This window comes from Malus sylvestris, chromosome 5 (genome assembly GCF_916048215.2).
Source record: "Malus sylvestris chromosome 5, drMalSylv7.2, whole genome shotgun sequence".
In the NCBI taxonomy this organism is placed as follows: domain Eukaryota; kingdom Viridiplantae; phylum Streptophyta; class Magnoliopsida; order Rosales; family Rosaceae; genus Malus; species Malus sylvestris.
Genome location: NC_062264.1, coordinates 32314263 through 32322397, shown reverse-complemented (window position 1 = coordinate 32322397; position 8135 = coordinate 32314263). Strand labels below are relative to the sequence as shown.

Here is an 8135-nt window from a genome sequence, read left to right as displayed (position 1 = left end):
CTACTGTTGTGATGCACTAAGCATAAGATGTTGGAGCAATATTAGAAAATTTGAAAATCATAAAGAAAATCACAACATCAATAGTATACAAAATTCATGTAAACAACTAGAGATAAAGTTAAAAAAAAACTGACAAACTTGAAGATTGAGGCTTGCATAAATGCAACCCTATTATAGTATAAAATATTGTAAAATATAATTTTAATAATTGAATGAAAAATAGTGTTAATCAATTTCTTAGAAAGGTTATGTTGTTTAGGTGTATTCTCTTGATAAGTGATGTATACTTATAGATGAAAAGTTACATCTCTTTAATAAGTAGAAGTTGGATTCTATATAAACCCATGAAACCATTGGTATTATATAGAAAAATTAGAGTTAATTTTTACTCTTGAGAAATAGTGTTTCCCCACCTTGTTTCTCTCATGTTTCGTGTGCCAAATTCCGAGTCGTGTCTTGAGAGTACGGAATATATAACGTTTGCCAGAGTCTAAAGATTGAAGTGCTTTAACTTCGGATTATAGATTGTTGAATTCTGGGAGATGGACGCCTATCGAACTACAAGCACAAGAGTATGGGCGAAATTCTATCTTTAGGACATTGCATTTATGCAAGCCTCAATCTCCAAGTTTGTCGGTTTTTCTAACTTTATCTCTAGTTTATGAATTTTGTATACTATTGATATTATGAATTTCTTTATGATTATTATCATTGGAATTATATTGTTATTTATCATGTTTTCTAATATTGCTCCAACAATAGATATGACATTAGCATTGACGCAAGATCAGAAAAAGTGCTTAAAGGATCCGTTACAGAAAATTTGTAACCACAGCACACTTCAGCCTTGGAGAGCTTTGATTTTAGTTGACATAACAAACTCCAGTCCATTAGATTCCAATCCAAAGACTTCACTTCTGTCAACAAATTGGAAACTAAATGACGGTAGACCAAATGGACGTTGGTTGCTTTAAGGTTGGAGCTTATAACGATCGAGCGGCGGTACTCTCTCAAGAGTATCTTGTATGTAGGTGCTAATAAAATCTTTATATATAAAAGCTGGGTGGAGTGGGCAACTGTCCTTAACAAGTGCTTTTGCAGGTTCAATATGGCAGGTGCTAGAAGGATGTATGAAGCTTGCGACTGTTGTCCTTGAAACCTTGCTGTCTGTCACAACTCTATGGTCAACACTGCTCAGATTCCCGTTACTGATAATATGTGTTCATAGCAAAAATGCAGGAGATGTTTGTTAAAGAACGGACTATTGATATGTTATTAATAGTATGTGTGTGTATGTATATATATTATTGTCAACAAAGCATATCAACATATTATTAATGCACCTTCCGAGGCATTGATGCACACTAATTTTTTTAATAAAGAAACTTCCTACTAAGAATAGAATATATATATAAGTCTGGTTAGATATAATATGGCTATGAAATATGCATGCGATCTTAATATTAGGTGTTCATTTTTATTTATTTATATTATCGATGTGCCAACGATGGTAAGTTGATATATATATATATATATATATATCGTTGTCCTCAAACAAAAGGCATCAACAGGTTATCATATACATTTTCGGCAGACCATCCGTTTTTAATAATGAAAGAACCTGCTGTATAGATTTCTAAGAAAAACATATGTATATATATGTGGGTGAAGTACCTGTAACATGTGACCTACATTGACCACAAATGCATCATGGGGACAGGCTCAACAGCCAGCCATTGATCATCTTTCAAAACTTGAAGGCCATGAACTTGTTCTTGGAGAAGAATAGTTATGAGATTAATATCACTGTGTTAGGTAATCCCAAGGTTAAACTTGGCTCTGGACATGGTGGGTAATAATTTGCAGCCATCAACTGCACTTGGCTCAGTTCACCGTCAAAAAATCCAGTTTCGAGTCCTAACCCTTCACAAATTAGATCCAGAAGACACAGCCCCAGTTTCCTCACCTCCACCGAATAATTTCCCATCTCTTCTCTGAAATTTAGATCAGAAACAAAAATGAAAATACATCTTTAACTATCTTTGAATTGCAATGGTGACTTAAAATAAATGTCTTGAAGGGTTACGATGAAGTGATCATGGTAATAACAGTGATAACAGAAATGTCATTTGTCACTTGATGATTGAGTGAGTTAACTAGTATTGATCAATCTAGTTAGAGGGGTAGAAGTGTAATTCAGACAAGTGTATGGAGGGCTATCCATATAGCTATAGTAGCCTTCATTAAATCATTCATTGTGTAATAATTCAAATTCTAAGCAATACAATTCTATCTCTTGTCTACCATTGATGTTCTTCAACCCTTTCTGACTTCTCCAGAATTCCTTTTAGTCTTTCTATTTAATATGGTATCATCGTTGTCTTTGGCTTGCTGCCATCGATTCTGGTGATCTTTCGCTACTTTGACGATCTGCTGAAGCTGTGGGCACTTCTATGTGCGATTGCTGTTTTGTTTCTACAATTTGGGGCTTCGGAGATTGAAGACGGGATTGTTCTTTGAAGAACGGGTGTTCGTATTTGTGGTTTGCTATCAGGTGATTCATATATCATATATTCGTTCTAAAGTTTTTTGGTTTCTTGCAAACTGTGAATTGGTGGGTTTAGTCTGCAATTTGAGATATATGTTGAAGTTTCTTGCCATTTCTGGCTACATTATTGAAGTTTCTTGCCATTTCTGGCTACATTGTTGAAGTTTCAAGAAAGTGTCAATCTTTCTTGGCTAAAGAAAGTATCACTCTTTCTTAGATGAACTGATGTGTTTTGGATTATTCAAGATCAAGGGTAGTTATAGTTCAAGAAAGTGTCAATCTTTCAAGATTTCAGGAGTCTGTGCAAAGATTTAGAAAGTGTTATTCTTTCATTGGGAAATTTTTTGTGCTGGAGTGTTATATTCTCCTTAGTTGATTTGTGATTCTTGCTATAATTCTCTGTAATCCTTGGATATACATTGAGTTGCTACCATGGCTTCTCAATTCAAAGTCCGAAAATTTGTTGGGTACATTGATAATAAAGCTGAGAGATGATAATTTTTCCAAATGGGCATTTCAGTTTCAATCTGTTCTCAAGGGATATAAGTTGTTTGAATTTTTTGATTGTACAAATGTCTGTCCACCAAGATTTATTATTAGTACTGAAACAGGAGTAACAAATGAGGTCACTGTTGCATACACTGAGTGGGAAGCCACAAATATGGCTATTTTGAGTTTACTTCTTGCAACCTTGACTAATGAGGCCATGAAGTATGTCCTTGGATGTAGAACTGCAAGTGAAGCATGGTTTAATCTTGCGATATGCATCTGTGTCTAAGTCCAGAGTTAATCATTTGAAAACTGAATTACACAATACTCAGAAAGGGATAGACATTATTGACAAGTATTTGTTAAAGCTTAAAAACATTAGAGATCAATTGATGGCTGTTGGGGAATCTATTTTTGATAATGACATTATGATTGATGGTCTTGCTGGGTTGCCTAAGGAATATTTTGTGATTAGAACTGTGATTCTGGCTAGAGAATCCACCATTACTCTTAAAGAATTCAGAGAACAACTGTTGGGTGCAGAAAAAGAAATTGAAGGGGAAGTTAACTTGCTGTCACATATTTTGTGAGCTCTTTATATGCAAGGTTCTAGCTATTCTAGTGAAGCTTCAATGACTGCAACATCATTTTCTAATTCTCAAGGTCATAGTCATATACCTGCAACAACTGGTGGTGTACCTACTCATGTACCTTATGGCACTCCCTCATTAACAGTTAATGGAAGTAGTGTTCAACATCAAAATTTCACTCAGTTACAGCCTCATGTGTTTTATCCTTATCTTTCATCACCCCCAGATTACTATGGATATGGTTTTGTTGGCCAAACTAGTCTCTCTAATCAGCAAAATTTTAGGCCTCAATAACATAGTGCAGGGTATATACCATATAATGGGAACAATTTCAAAAATAATGGTAATAACATAAACAACAGTGGTTGCTATAAAGGCAAATCTTATCAATTTGGTGACAATTCTGCAATATATTACTCTGGGGCATCAATACAAATTCAAAATGGTAATGGTTCATGGTTTGGTAACACTAACACAAGGTCCAATATTGTCATTGAATACCAGATATGCAACAAACAAGGCCATACTACTGCAAATTACTTTCATAGAAACTCAAACTCTTATACTCTTGCTTTTGCTGTTGAATGTCAAATATGTGGAAATAGATGACATGTTGCTCTTGACTGTTTTCATAGAGCCAACTATGCTTTTCAAGGTCAGGCACCACCAGCATCTCTCTCTTTCATAAATGCACAACAAACAACCCAGTTTACACCACATGATGCTTAGATAGTGGACTATGGTGCATCTTATCACACGACAGCTGATATTAATGCTTTGGCACAAGTCACTCCATTTGAAGGTACTGAGAAAATCACTATTGGTAATGGTTCAAGTTTGCCAATTCAAAATATTGGTTCTACTACATTGAAACACAACAACCACTCTCTTGTTCTCAATAAAGTGCTACATGTTCCCAACATTGCCAGAAGCTTACTTTCAATGAAACAGTTATGTGTTGACAATAAAAGTTGGTTTATATGTGATGAGTCTGAGTTTTATGTGCATGACAAGAAGACAAGGGAGATAGTGTATCAAGGAAAGAGTAGACCTAAAGAACTATTCCAGATTCCAGTAAAGCATCATACAAGGGGTTTACAGTTTACTTCAAATGTTCTAGAAGCTTACTTGGGCAAGGTTGTGAAGTCTAGCATTTGGCATCAAAGGTTAGGACACCCTGTTACTGAAATTATGTCTTCTATGTTAAAACAATCTGGGATTGTATCTAGTCCAGCTAATACATATATTATTTGTAGTTCTTGTATTCAGGGCAAAATGTCTAGGATTTCATTTCTAGTTAAGAGTGATAGGTGTGTGTCTCTATTTGAGAAAGTACACACTAATATTTGGGTTCATCTTCTGTAAAGTCCTTAGAAGGATATAGAAACTATGTAACTTTTGTGGATGAATATATAAAGTTTGTGTGGATATTTCCCATGAGTAATAAATCAGATGTGTATACCATATTTGTGAAGTTTTACAACTTTGACTTCATCAATTTGGGATATCAATCAAGAGTTTATAAACATATGGGGTAGGAGAGTATACAAGCAAGTGTTTCACTTCATTTCTGGCTAGTAAAGGTGCTATGCAGTTAATTTCATGCCCCTATACTCCCTAACAAAATGGAGTGGCATAAAGGAAACATAGACATATTATTGAAACTGTTTTGACCATTCTTAATGCTGTTGGATTGTCAACTGAGTTTTGGTACTTTGCTTGTGCTCATTTTGTGTTTTTAATCAACAAAATGCCTTGCAAAACACTGGCATACAAATCTCCATATCAGTTGTTATATAACAAGGCTCCTGATATACAACATTTGAGGATTTTTGGTTATGCTGTATTTCCATGGTTGAGACCTTATAATGCTCATAAGCTTCAACCAAGATCTACCATGTGTGTATTTCTGGGATGTGCAATGGGATACAAAGGGGTTATATGTTACAATTTACGAATAAAGAAGTGCATCATTTCAAGACATGTGTTGTTTGATAAGTTAGTGTTTCCTGCAAAACTTGTACACTCTTAAAAGCCTAGTTCTCATCCAACTGAATAGGTATTCACTACATCTTTTGTGATAGTACCAGTTCCAATACCAATAAGAAACTCATTTATGCACAATGCAAGACATCAACATTTAGCTCTTCCAGGAACGACGATGCAATAACCAAACGAAGCATGTCCTAACCGACGATGCAATAATCAAACTTCCTGTAAATTATTGGTACGGGATGCTCGAACTGCATTAGCTCTGCCAGGAACGACGTCATCCATATAATATAACCCCTCTCTCTTAGTGCCACGCCCAATTATCTCCTTGGTCTGAATAGATAGAAGTAAACAAAACACTGGATACATAAGTACAACACAATCTAATTGCTCAATAACTTGAGGTATAGATAACAAATTATGAGACAACGAGGGAACAAGCAAGCAGTGATGAAAGGGAATGGCTGGCGTGAGGTTCACAGTGCCAACCCCCAAAACTGGTGTTGTTGTTCCATTAGCAGTTGCAATACACTTCCGGGAACTAGTTGTCATACTAGTAAATAAATTCTTATCAAAAGTCATATGATCGGTTGCACTGGAATCCAAAATCCAACCTATATTCACCATTGTAATAACTCACGAGACACTGATACACGACAATCACAAAAATACACCAATTATAGAACCACACACTACAAGAAAAACAAGCAGCAGAAACCCAATACACGGCCAGAATCTGGCTTGTACTCCCACGGAAAGAATATGATATACGACACTAACACACTGCACCTACACAGGGCCTACTTTTCAATATAATATTCCTTCAATTTCTTAAGCACAACAACAATTGCCTAAGCAAATCATATTCTACAAGGCTCTACAATTGCACTCCACAAAGCAGCACGGCTTATTGTCGCAGAAGTTGCATAAATATGTCAATCGGCAAGCACAGCAGCACAACACACCCACGGGATATTTCATCACATCAATACTTCTATTCACACACAGCACTATCACACACACAGAGCTCAAACAGCCCACACAATTGCAATAAAGACACACGGCAGCAGCAGAATATTGTGCTGCAATCACAGGGTACACAGTTTGACTAATTTTTGCAACAAACAGTGCAGGAACCAGTCAACCAAAAAACAGCAGCAGCCACACTGCTGCACACACATCAATACCACACACACGACAAAATGTGCAGAAAATAGTCCACCAAACACAGCATCACCCACATTGCTGCACATGCAGCAAGATTACACACACGACAACACTGTTTTCTGCGGAAGATTTGCAGAAAAACAGTCAACCAAGCACAGCGGAAAAAACTAGGGTTTCGGCAACACAGGTTCTGATGCCAAATAGAATTTTACGGCTTAATTTTCATGTATTGCATATTTTGAATAAATAGTACATACAATCATTGTTACAAAAGGAAACAAAGTAAAGGACACAATATTCTTCCTAAAACATGACTTTAATGATTACAAGATATCTACATTCCTTTTCTTCTAAATATTGACTTATTCCAATACAAATATCCTCTAAGCTCTTTCTTTCTTGTAGGGTAGAATAAAACACTCTCCAAAGTTGATTTAATAATCCACTTAAGGTGGACTTAAATAGGCTTTGAGAGAAATTTATTTCCCTTTCCTAGAAGGGTCTAATTTCCTATTAAAGAGGGAATGTACATCAAAATAGGAAACAATTTTATGTTTCCTAAACCATGAAGATCTCTTTACCTATTGCCTTTTCCAGCGAGCAGCCCAATAGGTGTGGGGGCATTTGTGGAGCCAAAAATAATCAAGGAGAATATAGGGGTGACACGTGATTCTAGGGTAAAAAGGACAAAATTACTCTCGAGGAACACCGAAACTCCTACGCATGAGTGATGGACAATCATCCCTCAATCAAGTCAAAAGTGCCCAAAATAAGTATTTATTCAAAACATATTTCATCCATCCTCATCAAATATTCTCCACAAGATAACCTACAAATCTTTCCCTTCAAATTATATTAATTAGCTAATTAATTGATTTATTATTCAATTAATTTATTAATTAGCAACAAATCATGAATCTCACCTAAAAAACCATCAAAGTGGCCGGTCCATCTCCTCCCAAAGGGGTCGGCCACACCCCTATATAAACACCCTCGTTCTCTCCAAAATCGAAGTTCTACACTCTTACTAAATTCTCTAAATTCTCCAAACACTTTTCCCTTAAAATTATAACTTTGGCATAAGAGGTTTTTCAGCCAAAGCCATCTCCCCCTCCCTATTCATCGTGGGTGCGTGAGGTTCTTGGCCTTGACTTTGTTGTTTGTTTTGTAGGTGCAATTTTGTCTAAGAATAAGGAGGAAGAAATTTGTATTGACGAAAGTAATATTAAACAGATAAAAATGAAGATTGAGGCTTGCGCACCGCAATGTCCTCAAAACAGAAATTCACCCTTGGTTTAGGCTTGTAGATCTGTAGATGTCTGCTTTACTAGGATTCAACGATCTAAACT

General features: G+C 35.9%; 1 long non-coding RNA gene across 1 annotated transcript; it reads left to right on the top strand.

Moving 5' to 3' along the window:
* The first annotated feature begins 2167 nt into the window (after nt 1-2167).
* LOC126621065 (uncharacterized) lies at nt 2168-5075 on the top strand. Its single transcript, XR_007622787.1, has 2 exons — nt 2168-2554; nt 4263-5075. It is a non-coding gene; the product is annotated as an uncharacterized LOC126621065 (long non-coding RNA).
* The last annotated feature ends 3060 nt before the right edge of the window (nt 5076-8135 follow it).